This window comes from Callionymus lyra, chromosome 10, assembly GCF_982586985.1.
Source record: "Callionymus lyra chromosome 10, fCalLyr1.hap1.1, whole genome shotgun sequence".
NCBI lineage: Eukaryota > Metazoa > Chordata > Actinopteri > Syngnathiformes > Callionymidae > Callionymus > Callionymus lyra.
The window spans coordinates 944,224-969,239 of NC_141827.1; the positions used below are offsets into that span (position 1 = coordinate 944,224).

General features: G+C 40.6%; 1 protein-coding gene across 1 annotated transcript in view; it reads left to right on the forward strand.

Moving 5' to 3' along the window:
• Positions 1 to 3,539: 3,539 nt before the first annotated feature.
• Positions 3,540 to 25,016, forward strand: part of LOC148069846 (forkhead box protein P1-B-like) — a 100,293-nt gene continuing 78,816 nt past the window's right edge. The window contains exons 1-2 of the mRNA XM_087800097.1: positions 3,540 to 3,633; positions 10,372 to 10,432. The gene's annotated coding sequence lies outside the window, so the exon portion shown is untranslated. The remainder of the gene's footprint in view (positions 3,634 to 10,371; positions 10,433 to 25,016) is intronic.

Genomic DNA, 25,016 nt, shown 5'->3' on the forward strand with positions numbered 1-25,016 from the left:
TGTTCCATCAGCTGTCTGAAGACATGTTCATGTTCTCCATTGACTTCACAGTAGACCATGGTCAGGACCAGGGTCTGGTTAGATCTTGACGTTCTTTTGAAAGTTCGTCAGATAAATTCATCGGAAATAAAATGACAAACTATACCAGAACAAGTTCATATAGTTTGTGTTTTTCTCTGTCATTATTTTTCTTATTTTTTAGTACATTTTTCAGAAAGTCAGTCTTGACATGTCAAGCATCGCATTTTATTGAAAGTAAAACCAGTTTCAGAGAGAAATGATGGTCAGAAGTCAAAAGAATCTCTCAGTGCCGTCAATAAATCAACATAAAAATCCAACTCTTGGTCAGATCTGAGACTCGAACAGAATCTAGAATTCTTCTGGTGTTTCCCCGTAAACCAACTGGTGGTCGAGTCCGTGCGACGCACTTGTAGGAAGTGGCGTGGAGAATGAGATCAAGTGCTGCACGAGTGTGTGATGAGGAGAAGGTTCTGGAAGCTCTTCTTTGAGGACCTCGTCTGTGGCAGCTAATAAGAGCCGTGGCAGGGCCTCCGTCTTCGCGCTGCTGAAAAGTTGCCCGTCTTTGATCATGTCTTTTGGGTGCATCACTCCAGCTTAGCTGCTGCTCGCGATGTGATAAGCCATCGCGGCGCTGAGATCGAGCCGGCGTGAGCTCCGAGACACGAGTAATGGAGATGAGGCGAGAGCAGCGACGCAAATGTTGTTGACAGACTGTTGCTGCAGCTGTTCTACTTCCCTTTGATTCCTGCCTCACTTAAAAAAAGCCTCTATTTCATTTTTAAAAGGCCTTTCTTGTTGTTTTCGTGTTGTACTCCTCACTCGGCGGTAATTAAAGCCGTTTTTTTTTTAAACAAATGTGCTCATTATTTGTCTGTAAACGCTTGTTATTTTACAAACAGATTCACTGTGAAGTTCACTTTGAAGCCGTGTTTTCATACCTGTCTCCACATAAAGCATCATTTTGAAGCCCTCGGTTTAAAGGGTGCTCCTAATTGACGGGTTTGTTGCTTGTTTATTTGATATATATTTACCTGCTGGGTGGTAATTGGATTGCGGTAATTACCCAAGATGCACCACAGTGCTTGGGCGGAGGTGCTGCCGAGTTGATGAGTCTCCGGCGCAGATGAAAGTGAGACGCAAACGATGATGGTTCAGGTGTTTAAACTCCTGCAGAAACAAGGCTTTTCTAACTGGACCAGACGTCTTTTTTCACTCTTTAGAAACATTTATGTTCGGTTTCTAGTCACACATTCATGGAACGATGAGAACCTGCTCTTCTCGTTCATGAGTTCATGAGAAAGGTTCGACCACCAAATAACAGCAAGAAAATGAGCATCGATCTCAGAAGTTTGTTCAGATTTTAACCAGAAATCTCAAGTATCAAGACTTGTTAGAATAACTGTCTTACATTTATGTGACGTTTCAAGATATTTCAAGACAAAATGACACGAGAATTTCTTGAAAACCTTAAGCAAATTAACTTGAAAACCCAATATTTGTTTAGATTCTCATCTTAAAAAGTAATTCTTGTTTTTAGATACTTTAGAAGAAAATGTATTTTTTAACTATTGGTACAATCTTTGATCTATTAGTTCATTTATGTGGTCGTTTCCTAAATAACAACATGTTCTGGACTCGTCAGGTGAATCGAACTCATCGTTAACTAAACCAAGACCATCTTTCACTAGAATAAGACGATTGACTCTGATTGGCCGACACTCCTCGACGTGGGCGTGGCCTTGATCACATTTCACTCATGTTTTCTATGAGTTGTAGTCTGTGAGTATGAGTTTAACCACACCTGACCAAACCTATTCTCAAAATTAGAAAGTATTCCGATGAAGAAGAAAATCTTGTGTTCATTTGTAGAGAAACTACAGAAAGAAAAGTACATGAACTAGTGTTTAACGACTGTTAAAAATATTGAATCCCACGACTAAACTTCTATTGTTTTCTATCAATAAAAGTCTAGTCGTTGTCACGACACACGGAGTTCAAAGTGTCTTGTGAGACTCGTTCAATGTTGGATTTACAGACGTGAAGGTGAGATAAATAAAAACATCTTTGCTGAGGTGAGAAGTAAGAAAGTTAGATCTGAGGAAATCTGATCATTAAAATGAAGCACCTTTCATTCTCTAATGATCAATTCAACCAGGATCATGTATTTACTTCTCCTGTGTCTTGAAGCTGCTCCGGGGGTTTCAGACCATGATGCTCACACAAGTGGAACTTTAAGGATCGTCCGTCAGTGTCTCACTGCCGTGTGTCGCCAGTTGTTGTTTTAATTGCTGCTCTCCCTGGAGATCCACGTTGTTGTTTTTGTTTGCCTGCGATGGTTGGAGTGTGCGACTGGTATTAGTAGCGACTCCTTGGAGGGAGTCAGTTTGTGGCGTAAACAAGAACCGTTGATGTTCGCAGCAGGTTGTTGAGTCGCACAAACATCATTTCATGATGTATTTATCTTTTAGTCGTGATTTTGAAGGGAATACAAATGTCAACACATTTATGGATTCAAATACCACCATTTGTTCCATTTTTAAATTGAAATGGTTTCAATGAAATGTACTTATGAATTCTTATGAAATCTTTAAAGATGAGATGATTATTTCCTGCACGACGCTCTTCTTTGTCCTTGTACTTGCATCTCATTAGCCAGATATTACACCAAGAAAGTTAATAAAAAGCTAAAATAAATGTGTGTTGAGATGTTTCTTGAAGGAGTCAGCAGATCATCAAACACAGAGATCGTTCCAAAGCTTATTGAGGCTTTAATTTCCAACCTTTAATCATCATGACCGACCTCTGATCATATCTGTCGCCTAAAACGCATGGATGACTCGCGATGAGAACGTAATGTTGCTTTAGAATACATGAGTTTATGAAACATCTGAAATCCTTCAGTGTTTCCATCAGTGAGACACTGGTATAGTTGTGATCATGTTTTGAACATCCTCCGTTTGAATTGACTTCAGGACACATTAATATGGTCAAAAGTGTCGGAGATAAAACCTCCAAAGGTTCTTGCTCGACAATGTCTCAGCCACACCAGTGTTGCAGAGACGCGTCATTTAAACACACAACTTGTTTGCATGTGATGTGCCAACACAGAAGTGTTCACTCACCATATGCTGGAAATGAAACGAGGGTGTGTCTGGAACCTTCTGTGTAACTTGGTGTAACCAGACAAATACTGTAAGTGAAGTCAATGTAGAACGCATCGACCCATCGCTTGAACATGTACTCGTGTGTTTTTTCACAACCAGGAGGTGGAATCGACAGTAAAACTTCAAAATCATTTGACAGAGACTTTAACCTGAACCGGAGTCTTTGCTTGTAACAAATGAGATAAAACCGTTGATGCTTGTTTACGTTTCAAAAAGCCTCGTCTGTTGACTCAACGTCGCCGAACACTTTTCCAGTGAAAATGGAAGCCGAGCGTTACTGACCCGCCTTCCTCGCAGTTTCTGTCTTTGTCACTCAAGCGTTGCAACAATATCTCGAAGATAAACCAGGACAGAAGTACATTTGGCTCAGTTGGTTTTTGGAAGTTGAAGTACGTGAAGTTTGGCCGGATTCCTGCTCTCAAGGAAGTGGATTTGTTTGTGATAATTGGTAAGAAAATATCTCAGACGACAGGTTGTCTTTTAGTTTTTTAATAACCTGATGCATGTTATGCATGCAGGCTCGACGTGGCCTTTTAGGAGTAAACGAGTTTTCAAAGGTAGTTGACGGATCTGAAGGTGACGGTGAGGATGTGACGTGTAGAAGAATATTTTAATCTACTTGAAAATCATACGAAGGAAATGTGTCGACGACTCCTTCAACTCTTAAACTCAAAGCTTTTAAATCAAATATAAATATGACCATTTGACACGTAAGTAGATTGTATTAAAAGATTATTAAGTCATTAAATATACATGTATTTAAAATGATATTTTCCAGAAGTGTTAAAAGAAATGTTCAAACAAAATAAACGTATCGTGTCTGCTTGTCAGTTTAACTTGCATTCAAGCAAAACAAGCAAATGAATGGAAGAATGAAGAGAAAAGAAGCTTCACTTTCGTTACCTCAACTTCTCTTTCTGTCTTGACAGTCTGTGGCGAACGCTTCCCTTTTTGTTTGCAAACATTATGTAACAATTATTTTTGGCACAGTTGAAGCTTTTTTTCACAACAACATGATTCTATGATCGCGCTCTCGTCAGGTCGCTCGACGATATGAACGATCTTTGTGGCTTCACCTGGTCCATGTCGGCTTTTCTTCCTTCATTTGCAGCTTGTTTGTTCTGTCATCTCGCTTGTAAACGTTGACACGCCATGACACGGTCGAGGAAGTGACTTGTTGAATTATTCATGTGGAAGGCTTTGGGTTGACGGGTCTATTACCTGCCATGCTGCCCGTCACAATGAATGTCTGCCTGCCTGTTTGTTTTATTATGAAATGACAATAATGGCCCAGTTTTGGGCGCTTTAGAGTCGGCGTGAGCCGCCAACATGGAGCTTAAGTGTGTGAGTAATGCAATCGCAGGGTGACTGGCCATCATTTATCCGTCCAAACGCTAAACAATCCAGATGGAGACGTTTGTACTGCGAGTAAATCAGACGAAGCCGAACGTTGACTCTCGCATTTACATGAGATGCATTCGTTTGTGTTGTGGCACAACATGTATTATAATCAATAGTGTTAATATTTTTGTTATTTTTATAATAATTCTTATAATAATATGTATAAAAACTCTGTCAAATATCACTTGTGTTAATTAAGTAAATATATACTTTTTATATATATTTAATTATATGTGTAGCTGTATGAATATATATGTGTGTGTGTGTGTGTGTTTATATATATACAGTATATATATATTTCACGTATAGATGTTACATTAAAATGATAGCATTTCATATTAATCATTTCTTAGATGATGCTGAATAATTGAATAATAATGCTGCTATTAATAAGGGCATCAAATTACACGATAAATTACTGACTAAGAAACATCATAAGACATTGTTATTTGTGCTTTTCCCTGATTTTCTAGAACTCCTGTGTTTGTCTTATGTTTCTTGATCTTTTAAAGTATATATTTTAACTGTTTCTGGTGTGAAAGCGATGGTCAGTCACTTCGAGTCACTTAATCCTGATGATTTCTTTTGATACTCTAGACTAAAGAGTTCTACTAAAGGTCGCAGCAACACTTGAGTTTCCAATACATCAGGAAATAAAGAATTAGAACTTGTAGGCAATATAAACAATAAATAGAATGTTTTGATCATTAATGTAAATGAATAAAAGAAAGGGATACATTAGATCAAATAATTACAGACTGTAATGAATACAGTAGTGTGTAAATACACTAGAAATAAATCATTTCTAAGCTGCTGCTACTTTTCTCACCTTTTATTTGTTTAAAAGATTATATATGACTAACTATTAAACCAAATGTTTAATAGCCTTGAGTTGATTAAATGAAGCATCTGATACAGACTCTGGCTCTGACTCTGACACGACAGTTTTCATGATTATTAAACATCTTTTGTTTCAGTCGTAGTAATGATCGAAGGATTCATTTTATTTTGGCTGAAAATAACAGAAAGTGGCTTCACGTCTAGTCAAGGGTCGCCGTCAGGAAGGTGAAGCTTCTAAACGGTAAATAATGTTTCTCTCCGTGTCAGTCGAGAGTTTGTCAGCCAGATGTTGTTTCCTTGATGCCTACCTGGTCGCACCAGCGTCCGGGGATTCGACGCGACTCGACGCGACTGCATCATCAGCAGCTGCAGGAGTCGAGCCGTCGTTGTTAACGTTGAACTGATGATACTCGAAGTTCTTCAGGACGGGATTTCAGAAGGAGGCGCTCGTCGAGCAAACTAGACGAGCTTTGAAGTGCTGTTGACCGAGAGATATCTTGATTTAAAAAAGAAGAAAATCTGTTGTTCATTGTGGAGCTCGCAGCTGTGCTTGTCTGCTGCACAAGAACTGGTGTCATCTCAGACTCTAACAAGCAGCAGCTGCAGCACCAGCCGCTGCCGAGCATCCAGGGACCGAGCATCACAAATAAACAAGTGGGGAAAAAGGGGAAGCAACGCAGCAAACAACACGGAGCTTATGTAAATGTGACTAAAATGTGTTCACGTGTTGATAAGAGTTATTTGTGTTCACTGTGGCTAATAACGCTGGACAGAAGTGACCGTCGATGCATTATCTGCATCACATCTGCTTCTTGTCGCCGCAGATTAAAGCCGTGCATTATCTTCCGTACAGTCGCTGTTGACTGTCGTGCAGCAGCTCAGATGTTTGTTTCTGTGGATCCACCAGCATCCAGATGTTCCCAACAAAGTTTCCGTCACTGCGGCAGGAAAGAGGTCAAACTGTCAGTGGGTCAAAGGTCAGGCTGCAGCGTTTGTGGAGGAAGAATGTTTTTGTCATCCGATCCTCGATGTTGTGTTTCGCAGAGTCTGTTTTCAGGAAAGCTGACCATGTGTCTGCAAAAAGTCCGGAACAGTGTGTTTCTAATTTACGGACAAATAAATTTAGCTTTAAAGCCTCAGAACTTCAGCGATTCTTCAAACCTTCTCTGGTCAGTTGATCATTTACTCTTTGGTGCAACATTAAGAAGAAACGGTGAATAAATGTAGAGAAAGATTTAAGTCGTGCAAAAAAAAGAAAAGAAAAGGGAGAAAAAACAAAGAATCTGACGGATTGATATTGAGATTTCAAATAATCATGAACAAATGATAAATAACAAGATTAATCGCGTCATGTGACTCGTCAGGTTGATATTGTGAATTGTAATGATATTTATTAATTTATTGTAGAAACACTTGCATAATAAAGATAAACTATTAGAAGAAAAAGACAATATCACAGTGAGTTTTATACTTCCTGTAACAGACGTATCAGTAATCAGACTCTATTCACCTAAAAAAATATGACTTAAAATGTTTTTCACCAACAACCTTGACTACCTAAAGATTTTGGTCCCTTGTGTGATTGATTTGACTTCATAGATCTAAGGTTTGGTGAGCTACACTTGGATTTCTATATCTTTTTGGTTCATCACCAACTTCTTAAAGGTTCTTTGAATCGTTGCCTGATGAGGGTTCGTGAAACATTGCACTCATGCTCTGAGGCCACTAGAGGGCACTGTCGGTTTGATAAACTAATTCAATAAACAAGTGCAGACGTGGATCATTTGGTTGATTTTATTGTGAAAGGTCAGCAGCTGCTGCTCCACATTGAACAAGATGGTGTCGTCCACGAAACAACTTCAGAATCAAATGTTTCCAATTTATTAGGAAGTAAAATATCATATTTCCTCTTGTTTTCTCTGCAACAGATAAAGTTTATCCATCTCTTCAAATGTCAAACTCATGAGTAAAAATGAATCTGTTTTTCTGTGTTTTTCTCAACACGATATGTAGCATCAGCTGCTATTGCTTGATTCAAAACGAAACAATAGCTTGACCATTGTTTGGCTCTTCCTCCTCAGTCACCTTGTCAATGTTTCCGTGTCATACTATTACTATTGCCAGCAAATGGAAATGCTGTGAGAGACTCATCCCTCTCGGAGTACGGCTCTCGATCACGCTCTCGCATTCTTTTAAAAGGGAAAAGGAAGATGAATTTTGCCCATAACGGCTGTATCACAAGAGCTTTTTATCCTAAATGGCTCTGGGGATTGTTATCTGTGGGAAGTGTGTCCTGCCTCCGTCGTGTTCAATCAAGTGTCCACTTAGCTGTGACTGGGAGTAATTGTTCCCAAGTGGGCCACACACTGACCTGTTAATGTCTGCGCTGACCCGCTAACCTTGTCAGCACATCTTGGGGAGGAGTTTAAATCATGTGGATCTCCGCGGTGTCTTTACGCTGGCGGGTCAAGTGGGCGTCGGCCCTGAAAGACCACTCTCTTGTAATTGTCCCGAGCGTCGTGGGTCAGCTCGGGGGTGTTTCCACGGACCGCCTCTTATGAGATGAGCGACCGGGAGTGCTGCGACTTAATGGGTCGAGCCATTGATCCAGCGGCGCATCAGTGTCCCTCAAACACCCCACGCCACTGGTTCTGCCCAAATTGGAGTTTCAATAAAGAGCAATGTTTTTATTTTTAAAGGGCAATGGAAGATGTATTTCACAGGCCTGTAGATGGATGTTTGACCATTGAAGCTCTCAGGAGTCACTGGATTCACTGCCTCACTGTAGGATCAGGCTTTGGTTTCCTCGGCTCGAGGTTTTTTCCCACAGTCCAAAGACATGCAGGGCTTGATGGAGTAGATCTGCATTGATGGAGTAGATCTGGATTGATGGAGTAGATCTGCATTGATGGAGTAGATCTGGATTGATGGAGTAGATCTGGATTGATGGAGTAGATCTGGATTGTCCTGCTCTTGTCCGGCGTCTCCTGCCTCTCGCCCCAAGAACACCCACAATAAACTCAACCCGGTCACTCTGACGCGGGAACACATGGTAGAGAAACGAATGAACTAGTTATGAGCAACAACACGAATGTGTTTATTATCTTTGGTATATATTCTCTTAAGATGTTTCTGATTCTTTTTCACACTGTTGTACGAGCAAATGTTGAAGTTTCAAGACTTTTGACGGAAAAGATCTTTTCTGCCTCCGTGTCCGACGACTGTTCGATGTCACGTCTCAATTGTTTACAAAACAAGAGAAAGACTGTTATAACAAACTGATGACTCTGTTGCATCATATAGTTCTTCCTCAATCTAAACTTGTTTACTCTTTGTGTTTTAATGTGGAACAAAGATTTTCTTGCGTCTCGATCAAGATGCTACAACATTGTTGGATAAAGAATCTCTTCACGACCTCACAGTGTTTTTAGCAAAGATGACAAGAATTGTTGACTCACTGTAGGTTTCTACAGTTGAACTGAAGTCAACAAGATGCATTTTTGAATTATTCTGCATTAATTATATGAATATGTAGTTTAACCAAACCCGGCCACACAACAGGCCAAAATCTCCGGGCAGTCGTTGTCGAGGGCCAAACATAATATATCTTTAGAAAACGTTCTGTTCGCTCGCCTCAGATTCTATTTTACTCTTGGTATCTGTTAATGTGGTTGTCGTCGCTTTTCCTTATCTTTGCAGGCGACCATAAAAGAACGTTTTCATCTTGAGTATTGTTCTCTGAAACACTGGACTGGTGGTCTGACTGAAGCGAGAGGGTCCGGGTCGTACCTCGACACCGTGGCTGATGAAGTCAGTGTTGTTCTTGAGCGTCGCCGTAAATCCATGTGGAGGAAAACTGTCTGTTGGGATCAACATATTTCTGGCAGCAGTGACGAGCTCGCCAGCGAGTAATCAGAAGGGTCTTATCGGGGCCAATGGGGGGGCCCTGGAATGTGGACGGGCTGTGGAAACGACAGCGACGCTCGGATTCCACAATAGTAAACTCTGGGAGGTTCTTCGTGCCTGTGGTGTGTTGTGTCTGCTGCACAGACACGACTCGCTTCATTTGTGACACTTTCGTGAAACAGGCCAATTAACGGCGACACAGACTGGCTGAGCCGGGGCCACATTAAGTACACAAATCCATCCGCACACCACAGTCACACATGCGGCTCGTGTCAGCGCCCTGACGCGGGAACGTTACATCGGCCATCAATACCGCCGCCTCATTTGCATGATCCCGACCGGATCTGCGAGTCATTAGCATCTTTCCACTTGTTTCTGTCAACAAACGAATACTTTTGTGCTGAGAGCGTCTTCTCTGCAAACAAAGTGTTGATTTAAGACGCTTTCTCGTGGCGAATGCATCACTTATGGAAATTCCACGTAGACTATATGAAGGTGTTTTGGATATTTTGGTTATTATTTATACGCAATTTTTAGGTCACCCTATTTCTGTATATGATGAATTCATTTATTGTAGTGTGTGTCCTGTCGTTGTCTATAACATGTTTGTTTATGACAAACTAAAAGAAAGTAGTCGCTGACAGATCCGGGTCAGAACGTCTCATCAATCTTCTCGTTGAATGATATTTGTTTGGTATTTTAATAGGAAAATATAAAATCTACAATGTTTGACTAAATGCTCAGGTGTAGAGCAGTTTTAAAATAACAGTATTATTTTAATAATGTCATTATTTTAGGTATAAACATCCGAGTGAATTTATCTAAATCACAAGCTTTTGTGGTGTAAACAAACCCACAGAGAATCTAGAATAAATATTCAAGAACTCAGCAGGAATCTTTGAGTCATAACATGAAACCACGTCAGGTTCACCTTCTCGCACTCGTGTGTCATATTTGTGAGTAAAGTCTTGATTACTGTCGGGACTTTCCCAACCTTTCACTTCCTGTTTGTAATCGTATCTTTCCGCTTCCTTCTCAGACAGAAAGCTGAATTCTGATTGGAGGAACCATGGGTCGGCCAGTCCAGCAAAACTGATCCGGTACGTCTGAGTCGCTTCATATTCTTCTGCTGGACTCAACGTTTGTTGAGTATTTCAATGCTTTACGTCACTCTTTGAATTCAAACATAAAACCTTTATAATTAAACAAATTCAATCTTTAATTTAATGGCAATTTCAGCTATTTTTGGATGTATTTTTCCCAAATAAAGTTGTTTAAATTTAAAGTTAGATCACTTTTTTAATTGATAACTTTCCACCAAATAATAAGCACAATATCCAGGTCTTTTGAGCTTGTTTGTTGGCACCTAAATCTGATACTGAAAATAATGTTGTTTTTATTTTTAAAAAATTGTTGACACTAGCATTTGTGGCTAACTAGCCTTCAAGCTAAAGTACAATAAGAAAAAAATCCTCTATTAGTCTCTCAAAGGAGACTCATTTTCCAACTCTAACTTTAAGGGTTTGCAATCTCACTCCCTCTCATTGAACTGAGCTGCGAGCATTGACTATTTTTTATTTTTTTTACTGTATCAGCAGTTATTTTAACTAAAAAGATCCAGTTTTCTTCGATCAAACGTTGAGTTTTCTCAACAGCCTCTGGGTATTAACGACAATGTAGCGAACCTCAAAAAAATGTATCTTTTTTTGAAACCAGTTATTTTGTTCAACTTAAAAAAAACAACAACACTGAACTAAATGTTTGATTTGTTGGCATTTCATTGAAAAAATGTTTTTATTTTCTTTGCACCAGCACATGTGGTAGACTTGTTGTTCTTGTTGTTCTCGCTGTCGTCAGTGCATTAAGTGCATTTAATGAATTATAATAAATAACTTTGATTTGAAATGTTCTTCACGACACGTTTGTTCAAACGGTTCCACGCTGACGGGTCAATGATCTCCTTCAGTGGTCGAACTGCTGCGATCAGACGTGAACGTGACATTTGTGCGGAGCTAATGGAATCTGCGTGCAATTAAATCTCTGACTGTGAAAAGGGTTCCACGTCCTGATGCTCCTCTTATTCGCAGCAGCTCAGGCCCGGAGGGTGGGCTTGATGATGAAACTATCCCAGCATGCCCCTCTCCGCACTCTCGTCTATAATCTTCACGTCAGGTTTTCTCAGCCTCATTTGAGAAAAAGAATCTCAGGAAATATCCTTGAGGACGCCGGAGAAGTGTTGAGTGAAGAGTGAGCGACGCTTCACTCGTTCATCTGCGACTTTCTTTCATTCTGTCCATTTCAAACCTGTGAGGTGAGATCTTGTGGACCCTCACTTTAGGTCCCACCCCCCACTTTATTGTTGACATTCTGAGCCGAACAAAGGTTCTTGTACGTACCAGACACGCAGGAAGTTGGTGCAAGATTCAGGAAGCGAGCTGTTGAAAAGTGGGAAGCGTGTCGAGCGAGAGAGAAACCGACAGAAACTCGCACAGATGTGATGTTTGCAGATCAACTCGACGTCATCTGAAGAACGTTTCATGACGATGACGAAGTTTTTACCTACAATTGACACCAACATGGATCCAGTCAGAAGTTATTTTCTTACTGTGATGTCATCAAGCGGAGACGACAGAAGGTGTTGTATTCAGATGCTGCTGCACTTAACGCCTCATTTGTGGTTTTGGTGGTGGACGCCATCAAAGATTCTTTCCTCTGCTGACGCGCCGCTCGTGGCAGCATCAATGGAAATGTGTGACATCACGAGCTCATCGACACTGTTGAAGGGAGAAGTCCGTCAGAACTCTGTTCTGTCAGTGTTATTTTGGGGCAAATTATTGATGAGGCGAGTATTAGCCTTTTTATGTGAGAATTCTATATGAAGATGTTTAGATTAAATGAAACCGAGTTCAGATGCAGCATCAGAATCTATGTTGTTCTCAGTTTAGTTTACTCTCGTACATTTTTGTAACTGATCCATTTATATCCTCCGATGACTTTCTGCTGTAGATTGACTAACTTAAGCATCTGTGAAGAAAGAGGAGGAAGCTCAGGTGCATTATGGGTCTTCGAACTGATGGAAGGAGCTTTTTTTGTTTTGAATAAATATAATACAATTAAATTAGATGATTACATTTTCATTGGTTCTTCTGCTGCATGGAGATCACACACACGCACACACCTACACCTACACACACACACCTACACACACACACACACACACCTACACAAACCTACACCTACACACACACCTACACACACACACCTACACACACACACGCACACACCTACACAAACCTACACCTACACACACACACACACACACCTACACACACCTACACACACACACCTACACACACACACCTACACACACACACCTATCATATGTATATAGGATTATTATTTGTTGTGCTGAAGTATTTGTGTCTAAACATAAGAAAATAGTTTCCTCTCTTGTGAAGGTCAAAGGGTTAAATGGGACTAAGAGTCATTTCCTTGTCGCTCTGTGGGTCAAAACAATATCTTGTTGCTCTTTAACTTTCTTCCCCAACATGGCTCTAAACAAACGTCTTTATCTTCTGCTGCCGACGGGTTTTCTCCTCTGTGTCACACAAAGACTTTGCTGGCGGCCGCGCAGAGAAAAGACTCCATTAGCGTCGAGATCGTCCTGACAGACGGACGCAGAAAATTGTTTTAATTGTATAATTATGTGTGTTTAGCCACTTGTGCAGAGAAGGGCTGTGATGCGCGTGAACGCCGGGGAAGAACACATTCTGGCTGCCATGTGCTTGTTTAGTGGTCGCACAGGAAACGAACAACAATCGGGGGGTCCCGAGGACACGACATAAACACACCCCAACACACCCCGACCCCCCGGGTGGGTTCAGATGATCTCAGCGAGACGCTGCCCTTTGAATAATGTGTCACTGAGCTTCTCTCCTGCGGCGTCTGGATGAAGACGACGAGATTCTTCATGTCAACACGTGAGATTTATTGGCCTTCATTTGACATCTTTAAATACTTTAGTTTTCTGACCATAAAACACTGATTTAATACATGTACACGACACTTTCTAACCAAATTAGTTTTCTCTAAATATATTTTTCATGCGTTCAGGAATAGAAGCTGTGTTTCGAAGTTTTCTACTAATTATTTATGTCCACTCAGTTTAATGTGAACATTTACTGTCATTTTCTTTATAATTGATTTTGTATTTTTGTTTACATTTCATGAATAAATATATTTCCTTTGAAGTACATTTTCTTCTGACGATGTAGCCACTTAAATATGGACATAATAATTCAAACAACTTTTTCACATTCACTTTAATACGATTATTTAATTGTTAATTAACAAATGAAACGATCTATTTAGTTTGTGCTCATACGACTCTTGAAAAAGCTCACAGTGACGTCTGTCAACGAAACCTCGTCATGTTTTAAAATCACGTCCATTAACCTCGATGCTCGTTTTCTTCCTATTTTAAAGCTTCATATCAAACTTGCTTTTCTGTCAGAACGGTTCATGTTCGTGTTGCTGTAGTAAACAAACCACACATTACAACTTGATTTGGTTGAAGAACCTTTTTTAAAATGACATGAAAATGTCCAATATTTGCGAATGTATTCAAGAGCATTTTCTTTTAAAACACATAGAATGTTAAGACGGTTTGATTTGATTTGTTTTCATGCATTTTTATCGACGAGTTTCACTTTTCTGAGTTGACTTTTCTTTATTATGCGCAGCAGGAGCTTATTATTCAGAAGTTCTTTGCTCTGAAACGTCAGCGTCTGACGATGCACACAAATATGGTTTTGAATGTGTGTTTATGTTTGAGTCACGAGAGCCGAGCGATCCTCGCGCCGCTGATGTGACTTCAGTCCCTTCTTGACAGATCAGTTACTGAATGAATTTTCGAGCCTGGTGGGCAGAGCGACGCACTCGGCAGCTGCGTGCCATTCCAGCTCGAATCACTCAAGTGTAATAAAACAAAGCAAGAAGTGCTGGAGGCCTGGATGCGCTCTTGAAAGAGAAGTTGAAATGGGGAAACAGAACAATTATATTTAAGAGCCACGTTCTGCTGCTAAATCTCACTTGTCCTCCTGGAACACAATCGTCCATCAAGACAATCAGGATGAATTCTGTCAAGTGTGATTTGTGGCGAAGAGCTTGTTGTCTTTGTGTTGTTGTCTCGTGTGATGATGTAACGAGGCGTCGTCGCTCCTCTAGAGGACGAGGAACATTGCTGTGTCTCAAATCACATACTTGTGTACTTAAAGTTAGTATTTTTAGTGCGTAAGTGCGTCTCCATTCTTAGTATGTAAAGTTAGTGCTCCATACACACTAGATTGTTACTAAAACACACACAAAACTGAGTATGAATCGATGGACACTTTCTACACTAAACGACTCCATCTTAGTGACGTAAACGGAAGTTACGTCATATATATATATTATATATAAATATATATATATTCATATACTTACAGGTGTATTTTCAGCAGCAGTAGAAGGATGACACGTCTTCGCTGCTGATACCATCTTAATTATCTCGCGAATATTTAGATTCTCAAACTCTGCAAAACGTGCTGCCAGCAGGTGTCGCTAGTGTTTCTACAGCTGGTTGTTCATCGTTAAATAGTAGTAGAAGAAGAAGCTGTCGTGTCATTTCCTGTTAGTTTGTAGCAGCAGAGTTTGATTTGAGACAAACTATCTGTGGAGGATTAGTTACTAGTTAGTACGTACACTATCCTGATGATACTAACTTCTAGTATACTAAGAGAAGTATGTTTGAGACATACTATCTGTGGAGGATTAGTTACTAGTTAGTACGTACACTATCCTGATGATACTAACTTCTAGTATACTAAGAGAAGTATGTTTGAGACATACTATCTGTGGAGGATTAGTTACTAGTTAGTACGTACACTATCCTGATGATACTAACTTCTAGTATACTAAGAGAAGTATGTTTGAGACATACTATCTGTGGAGGATTAGTTACTAGTTAGTACGTACACTATCCTGATGATACTAACTTCTAGTATACTAAGAGAAGTATGTTTGAGACATACTATCTGTGGAGGATTAGTTACTAGTTAGTACGTACACTATCCTGATGATACTAACTTCTAGTATACTAAGAGAAGTATGTTTGAGACATACTATCTGTGGAGGATTAGTTACTAGTTAGTACGTACTCTATCCTGATGATACTAACTTCTAGTATACTAAGAGAAGTATGTTTGAGACATACTATCTGTGGAGGATTAGTTACTAGTTAGTACGTACACTATCCTGATGATACTAACTTCTAGTATACTAAGAGAAGTATGTTTGAGACATACTATCTGTGGAGGATTAGTTACTAGTTAGTACGTACTCTATCCTGATGATACTAACTTCTAGTATACTAAGAGAAGTATGTTTGAGACGTACTATCTGTGGAGGATTAGTTACTAGTTAGTACGTACACTATCCTGATGATACTAACTTCTAGTATACTAAGAGAAGTATGTTTGAGACATACTATCTGTGGAGGATTAGTTACTAGTTAGTACGTACACTACCCTGATGATACTAACTTCTAGTATACTAAGAGAAGTATGTGATTTGAGACTAAGCCACATGTCTTTGAAGGCCTCGAACGGCACCAGAAACCGAAGTTCTCTGGTCCGGTCGAGAGCCTCCTCCGGACCATGTGCTAATCAAAGGTGACGAGGAAGGAGTGAGTCTGGAGTGAGACGCTGGTCGGAGGAAGTCTTGAGCAGCGAGAGGCGAACGAAAGCTTCATATCTGCGTCTCTCTCTCTCTCCTGCACTTTCCTGTTTGGACTTGAAGGTGATCGGGAGCCGAGGCGGTGACAGTTGACGGAAGCTGCTCGGAGGAGAGAGTATTTATTTACAGTCAGCTCCAGCATTGCTTGTTCAGGATGCGGTTTCACACAGGATGTGCCCCCCCCTCACACACACACACACACACACACACACACACACACACACACACACACTCTCTACCACATTGACACACACACACCTCTCTTCCCATCTCCTGCCTCCACCCTCTCACGTCCATCTCCAGGTCCGATCACGAGTGGGTTATTGAGGCCTGAGCCAGACCAGGTGAGTCACGAGAAGAGACTTGTGAGGAACAGAGTCTGTTGAGCGCTGAGCTGTGTCTCAAATCACATACTTGTGTACTCAAAGTTAGTATTTTTAGTACGTAAGTGCGTCTCAATTCTTAGTATGTAAAGTTAGTGCTCCATACACACTAGATTGTTACTAAAACGCACACAAAACTGAGTATGAATCGATGGACACTTTCTGTCATGGACACGTTGTAAACGGAAGTTACGTCATATATATATATATATATATATATATATACTGTATATATATATTCATAGTACTTCTAGTATACTAAGAGAAGTATGTGATTGGAGACACAGCACTGGTGTTGGTTCAAAGGTTTGTTCAGGAGAGTTTAAGAAGGTTGTTCCTTCATCTCTGAGAGTCTGGCTGTTATAAAGTGTCATCTTCTAGGATATTGAGTATTAAGAATGTTTTAGAGGATCTTATTTTGAAAATCTCAATGATATAATCAACACATTTTGTGTCGACACATAATTGGACACAAGATAACGATTCTCTTACACGTCCCTTTGTTTTTGTTTTCTCTTATGACGAGTCATTACACTCTGAGATAAATGATTTAATCCACTGCTTGAGAATTAGTTTCCTCCACCAACGAGTCGACAAGCGATGATTTGATGAAGCGCACAAGTGTTTGAAGTTGATCCTGAACGTTGTGTTCAGTCAGGAGCTCACTGTGAACCAGTGCCGGAGCTTTGGACGATAATTACAGGCTTCAGTTTCAGCGCAATTACAATTTGCTTCAACCCGCGATACATTATTCACCTGTTCCTGAAGTCTGCGTGTATGAAAGCGTGGCTTCCAACCTCCCACGCGCTCACTGAACACGCGTGTGATTTCTGCACGTGTTGGGCGTGAAAAGGTAAAAAGCTCGTACCTGACCCTCGTCACGAGTCGCTCGACTGTCATGTCGCCAGTGATTCTGAAAGTTTCAAAGGCAGGTTTTACGGCCTCGTCTGTGTGGACGACGTCTAAACTCCGGAGAACCTGCCACATAAAAAGCAACATCTGTTGGAGCCTAAACGGTAAAACAGACCCGTGTGTCCAGGCAGCGCCGACTTAATAACACACTGAGATTTAAACACACACCGCAGTGTAACGCATGACAATATCATCGCTAACACACACACACACACACACACACACACACACTCGGACGAAATGACCAGTCGACAAAAAAATCAAAAACTGTCTCTTGCTGCTGCTTTATTGTGGCGGGTTAAGTGAACATCCTTTAACTTCCTGTGCTGGTGTTAAATTACCACCATTTTGCTCAAACATCATCTTGTTTGTGATCATCAAACACAATATATTTGCTCATTTTTAGATAATAATTACTGCTACATCTCAAGCTGCTGCAGATGAACATTCTTTTAATTATATGATGTTTTTGATCAGATAAATGCAGGTTAATGTTACATCATTTCTTCTCTGCTGTGTAACAAAAACAGCTTCTCAAGTGTGTGTGAATGTTGTGTTCTTCACGTGAGAACTTGTACAGCTCGTCGTTCGTGATCTTGTCTCTGAACCACAGACGGCACAAGCGACACAAACTCGAGGTAAATCAAAGTTTTGCTCGAGGTTCGTCAGAACTTCAGTGACTCACTCATGTGACAAAACAGGCCAGAAAATGGTTGAAAAACCCAGAAGATTATTACGTTACAATTTGAATAAAGAATTCCCTGATGACAGAGTCGGTTGGAAACCCGATGAAAATACACTCTTGAATCCGTTACAAATTCAAATGAAAATAATTAACATAAGTTTCAACATGAAAACATGATAAATGTTACATTTAATTAGGGAATTTGTTTGAACACTAAAAACAACCTTACAATAGCTAGTCACACACACACACACACACACACACACACACACACACACACACACACACACACACACACACACACGCCAACAATTCAAACGTCTTGTCCTTTAAATAACAGACGCTGAATTGTTTAAAAGGCAGATAATATATGTGCAGGATTGATCAGTGGTGACCGACGAACCCATTATCTCCTGAGATGGTAATTACACGATGCTCTGCTCTCTCGTAGCAAAAGCAGATAATTGAAGGAGGCAAACGATGTGTCACATTTTTATTTATGCTTCGCTTGTTGTAGGTTTTCTTTCATGTATCCGTGAACATTTACTGCTGCTTTAACATTTCTATTCTTCATGTATAAAATTGACTCTTTGTAGGTGTGTGTGTGTAGTTGTGTGTGTCTGATCATAGTGCCTTATAGACTCACAAACTGACCTAGTGAAGGTAAATATGTATATTATATTTAATACATGAGGCTATAGAATAAAATGTCAAGTACAATTAAAGGAAGTGTCTTCATTTTCTTTTGATAAATGCAAACCAATTTAATTTGACTGCAAGACTTTTGTGAAAATAAAGATTTTTAATTGATTAGATTCAATATGAATTCACAGGTTTGACTTTTTTGATTTTGGTTGATTCTGATCAAAGCAACATCTTTGCATAGATGGTGGATTTAAATGTATATTTGAGACACAGTCCAAAAGAAGGACTTTCTATTGTCACTAAAGAGGGCAGATCCAGCCGAAGATCAACTTTTTCCATCCCAGACACGAGTCGTTTACACACTAATGAAACCACTGCATCAAAGGTTCGAGACGCTTCACTCGTCTTTCTTTCTGCTGCAGGAACAGGTGAACATTCAAGATTGTTGTGATGTCGACGTTACTGACGCCGCCGTGTTTTCTTCCTGTTTACAGTGAAACGAGCAGAAAGAACAGGTTGTGCTTGAAAATGTAGCTTTTTTTTCTTCTCGACGTCACTTGCGTTTCCTGTGGTTTTCTTTGGAGATCTGTCATGACTCGACACACTCGATCATAATCATTCTATTTCTTCTGTCTCATGAATAACGTTGGAATCTTTGACCTCGTCTGTTCATTTGTTAATGGCAGATTGTTGTGGAATCCAGTGTCTGAGCTCAGCATCTCCACTTTATCTCGATAACATCTCCTTATTTCAGACATTCCCATTTTTATGGCGTTCATTTAGTCTTTGTTCTCCAGACTCGGAGCCCTGACGGCTGAAGATGCCATAGAGCCGTATTTCGCTGTGGTAGTCGCCTTATCTGCACTTGAGGTCTCACTTTAATGGGCTTTATTGATCTAAACAACATCAGAGGTTGCGGTGATGTTATTAGGGCTGAGATAACTTCTGTGTAATTCCACTCTGACAATATATTAGCCTTTTATTGGTCTAAATAACTTTGCCTTTTAGACAGTAATGCACCAGTAAGTCACGGCAGCTTCTGGTGTCGGCAGGATCTTCATAAAGCATTTCCTCTGGACATCCTGCTGCAGAGAGAGTGAAAAACCACAGGTTAAAAGGCATGCTGGGAAGTTTCCACGTCATCGCTGTAATTTATCTTGAGAGTGGACGGAGCCGTGAGTTGAAGGGTTGGAGCACAAGTTTGTGTTTTTTAATAAGAAAATAAACATGAGTCATCGTCGGTAATGATGACGTTCAGTGATGGTCCTTCGGTTTGAACAAGAATCCAGATCCAATACTTGTCCTGATGATGATGTGGACGCAGGATTCACGCTTAAAATTGAACATAAATGCAACACAAAATAACATTTAAACAATAAAATGTTTTTTTCTTTGTTGGATTAAATATTATCTTTCAAGTACAGTAGCTTTTGAATTAACATTTTTCTCTGTTCAGTGGATGTTTTGAAGAGTTGATGTTTCCAGTGTCAGATCTCTGTGTCTTAAATATATGAACTCAAGTTTCTTTGTTTAATCCTGGAAAATCCTTTAAATTGTGATGATACGTTGGTTGAAACGTCCACTTTTCAACGTCCTTTGACAGTATCTTTTTGTCTGTCCAGGTACAGAACCGCTGAGACACTACATTTATGAACCGACTCCCATTAATTATTGAAAATAAAATGGTTTCTTCAGAAATGTTTTCTATGGGAATGGTTTGATTCTTCACTCTGGCGAGGGAACATCCCAAAAGCCTCAAAACCCGTGGGTTGGTTTATGAAAGTAGCTCAGATGTTGCCATGTGTGATCTGGAATAAATGAAATATAACAAAATGATTTTTATCAGTGAAGATGAAAGAACTTCTTTGACATACGTGCACGATCTGAAAGTGTAGTTTTAAACTAAGATGTTCGTCCCTAAACTCCGGGATAATGAAGATATTTCTGTCCTCTGAAGGACGGCACATGTCAAATATTTATAGGAAATAAAGAGCCGTTCACGCCTGGGCGGGGGGGCAGGGCGGGATAATTTGCAGCTATTTAAAGCCCCCGGATTTAGTAATGAATTATTTTGTCATCTCGCCTGTGATGAGATTCATCTTTAATAACTGTAACAATTATTTTATTAAAAAAGAGAAGCCATGCATTACAGCTATCTCGCTGAGGTCTCAAGCTGGAAGGAATTCTCATTAAGAGCATTATATTAGCGCGGCGTGCTTTCAGCTGGATGTCCCGCTGAAATGACATTAGGTGTCAACAATGTTTGTGCAGGAAGTAAGCAGTCATATTTACAGGGGCCAGCGTTTTCATTTGTGCCTGACACTGGGAGACGTATTAAAAAAGATACCAATGTTCTGTATCTGATTAAAGCTCTTACAGAGAAACTTGACTTTTAATAAGCGGCGGACGCTCTTCTGTCAGCGCCGGCGCGTCACTCTTTATTCCCACAAAGTTGTTATTGAAGGTGTTTTCACTTGTGTTTAACGTGTGTCTTCTTGTGCGCATCAAACAACTTCAGCCAGTTTGTGTTGTGATTGATTCTCGTCTAAGTCGGTGCTTCTGTAATGGTTGGCGTGGAGCGCGACGTTGTGTTTTGTTAATGGTTCCAGGCCCAGGGTTGCTGCTAATGACGGGCTTGTAATTGTTTGTCAGTGTGATAATGTGCCATTTCCTATTTCCATGTGAAGTTGGGCATTTGATGAAAGGGGGATCTTGTCAGGAAGACAAAGTGCTGTCATTTGTCATCAGTGAAATGAGCTTCTTTCCAGTTACCCTCTTGGCTTCCACTGCCTGTTAGTCACCGTTTTCATCTGATGATATTAAAAAGATTCAAATGCCTTCTCGCCGCCTCTCCAGCCATTTTCTTATTTGTGATTTTCACTGAAAGTATCTTTGACGCTGAAGCTGTTGATGTTGCAGTGGAGACAGAAGTGAAATAACTTTAATAGTGAAGTCCTCACTTCCTTAAACGCCTCTTGAATAGAAATGGTTTCATCATTTTCTGTGGAAAGGCATGTGTGCCTTCCTGCTGTTTGGTAAACACAGATATGTGAGTTGTTTTGTGTCACAATAACGATCCGTGTTGTGCAAGAGATGGGCGTGTGTGGCGCTGGATTCTATCTTGAAACATGGTTTTTATCTTCCTTCTGGTTTTTATCTTCCTTCTGGTTGGAACTGTTGAAATGAAAGAAGGTTGAATCTTCAGGTCCGATGAAGATTTCTTCTGGAGATGAAATGATCTTTTCAGAAAGTCAAAGCGCCGTCACAAGTGTCTGATCCTCTTGTTTCTGACAAACACACGGCCTTGTCGGCGTTTCACTGAGAAGTGTTTGGTACTAAATGAAAGATCAATAAAAGTCGTCGAGTTGCTCCTCAGGCCACGATAACCATCATCATGTGACCCATAACCTGCCAACATTGACACATCAGGAACATGTTAATTTAATATTTGACAATATAACATCTTTTAAAAGTCGGTTATTATTAATTACATAGTTTTTTTTGTTTATATTAATGCTAATGTGTCCTTTTTTCTTTTTTGATTGATTAATGGTCTGTTTAAACGTAACCGTTTTTTTTGTCATTTTAAACCAAATATTGGCTTTTTCTCAATCATGAATGATTAATGAACTTTTATTTAAAGAGTGAACTCTTTGTTACCTCTGGTGAAACACTTTCTTTTCATATCGTCAAGCTTTAGATCAGCAGATCAATATTTCTTCTTCATATTAAATAAGGGTGTCGGCTCCTGACGAGGTTATTTTTCTCTCGGTCACGGTTATGAAAGACGACATTTGATTAAATCAATATTGAAATATTTGACATGAGAGTCTAATATTCTTACACAAATGAAGTTAAGCACTAGTTTTACACTTAAAATGTCAGAAAAAAAAAGAAAAGATTTCTTCAAAGATAAATGTACCAAATATTAAAACGTAGACTATTTTCTACACACTGTTGTTTTGTTCCTGATCGAGCGACGGCGAGAAAGGATCACTTTCTCTTCGTCTTCACAGAGTTTCTCCTGCTCGGCTTCATCATCAATGTCATCAGTCGAGTGGAGATTTTCTTTCTTCTCATCACCTGCTGATGCTTCGCTCGGATTGTTCCTTCAAGGACAAACGCTGAAGGAGTCGACGGATCCTGTCCGAGGTCCCCGAGCTCCGGCCGAGTAGCAGATCCCTTTTCAGCGCCAGCTGTTCTCTCGGATACACCCGACCGTGCTCGAAACTCTTTCATAGAATTCTGTGGACTCGGGAGAATAGTGCAAAACAAGCGTGCCAGCGAGGAGAACGTTGAATTTTTCATCAGCGGGCCTCGACGCGCTGAGTTAGTGGGCAGCTCCTCATTCATGAGCAGATGTTCAGCGCAGTAACACTCTGCAGTTAACGTGAACTTCCTGGCCTCTTCGCCATTGGCTGCAAGGACGTTGGCAGCGAGCGGGCATCGGAGAATTACTCCAGTAAAAGAGCGAGCTTGGAAGGCTCGACCGATGCCTTTTTTTAGCCTCTTCCCAGCGCCGGAGCTGGATCCTGAATCGTGGAGGTTCTGACAGCTCATCCGTCTTCGGGCCGACAGTGATAAAATGCTCGCCTTTTCAAATTCCTGTGATAATTTACAAGTTTTATGTCTGATCCTTATGAGCAGTAAAACAAGCTTGAACTTGAACAGCTTGAAAACCCTGCTTTAATAGGAGGTTTGTACCTGAGCAGGTCGAGCTGTGGTCAGTCTGGACGCCGGTTTCCTCTTCCTGCTCCGATCCGTCGCTTTCTATCAAGTGTTCGAGGTTCAGGTGAAGTCGTCGCCTGGGTGAACGTTCTCGGCTCGACTTTCCAGAGAGAAGTTTGTAAATTCAGAAGGAAATCGAAAAGTGAGTGGATTGTTCTGGTTTCCTGTGCCACTCAACAACCCCGTGATGACAAGAGTGTTTAGACTGAGCTGAACGTGGCATGTTGTGTGGCAGGATCAGGGAGTGTTGCCCTCTCTTTGTGATTGATAGGAAGTTTGGAGTCGGGGCCGCTGGAAACAAAAACAATGTGTTGTGTTTGAGGTGGAGTCGTTTGATTGGGAATGTCCTGCTGGCAGCAAGTTTACAGTAGCTGTGACTCTGGCGTTACCTTTTATTCAAGCGCTCCGGCTGCAGCGAGGCCTCAGGAAGACCAGCTCGGGCGCCGGCGGCCGGCGAGACCCGCAGAAGTCTTGTTTGAGTTGGCAGCGGCGGCAGATCTCTCTCCGGGAGCTTCTGCTGTCTCTGCAGAAAAAAAAGCCGGCGAAGTCTCCGCGCCGAGGCCGGCGGTGATTCCAGGGACAGGATGAGCCTTTTCCACCTCGCTGTCTCTCAGGAAACACATTTAGCCGTTTGTTCCCTCAGCGTTTGAAACGGTGGAAGGAGTCGGTGAAAGGTTACGCAGCAGTGGACACACCTTCAGCTCTGTTGGACCGTCGCTGGCGATTGAATCGTTGAACGGAGAAAAGAAAACATTACGGATGAAGTTGAACGACGTGATCGTCGTTATGTTTTCTTAACTTCACCGTTTGACTGACCAAAGACGAGCATCGTCTGTTACACTTTTACTACGAGGAAAGTACTTCAGTCGTCTCGTTATATCACGGTTGATATTTGATCTGTACTTAGTACTACATATTTAAATATATTCTACATTTGTAACTTCACCCAAACCTTACTTACGAACTCCCATGATGCCTTTCTACACCCTGCTCTATTTGTTGATAACCCAGTGGTCTCTACAATACTGTATTTAAATTCTAGCGCGTCCATGGTTATTGTGATTTGTTGGCTGGGCGGCAAAGCATTACGGGAGCTGTTCGGGTCAGTGTTACAGAGAGGGTTGTTGAGAGCGACGACCACTCGTTTGTCAGTTCAAAGAAACGGTTTCAGATCAGCTGCTGTAATGAAGATGATGATGTCACTCATCTTTTAGGATTAAAAGCTATTTGACTAAATGTAGACGAACTTTGACCTGGCAGTGGTTATACTGTGTATATTTCTATTCACAAATCTAGAAAGATTTTTTCACTTCTTACCAGGTTTTATCTGTGTTTGTTTTTCTGACTCAACAACCAACGAACAAACAACTAATCAGAGAAAAGAAAGAAAAACATAATTTCACAACATTTCGTAATTTAACAGAGAAATGTAACTTCTCTGGATTTAAATGATGGCGTCAAACACATTAATCAGTTATTTCAACTTAAAGCATGGATTTTTGAGCAGTTTTAACCTTCATCAAGTCTTTATTTTTGTTTTCCTCAGCAGGGATGAAG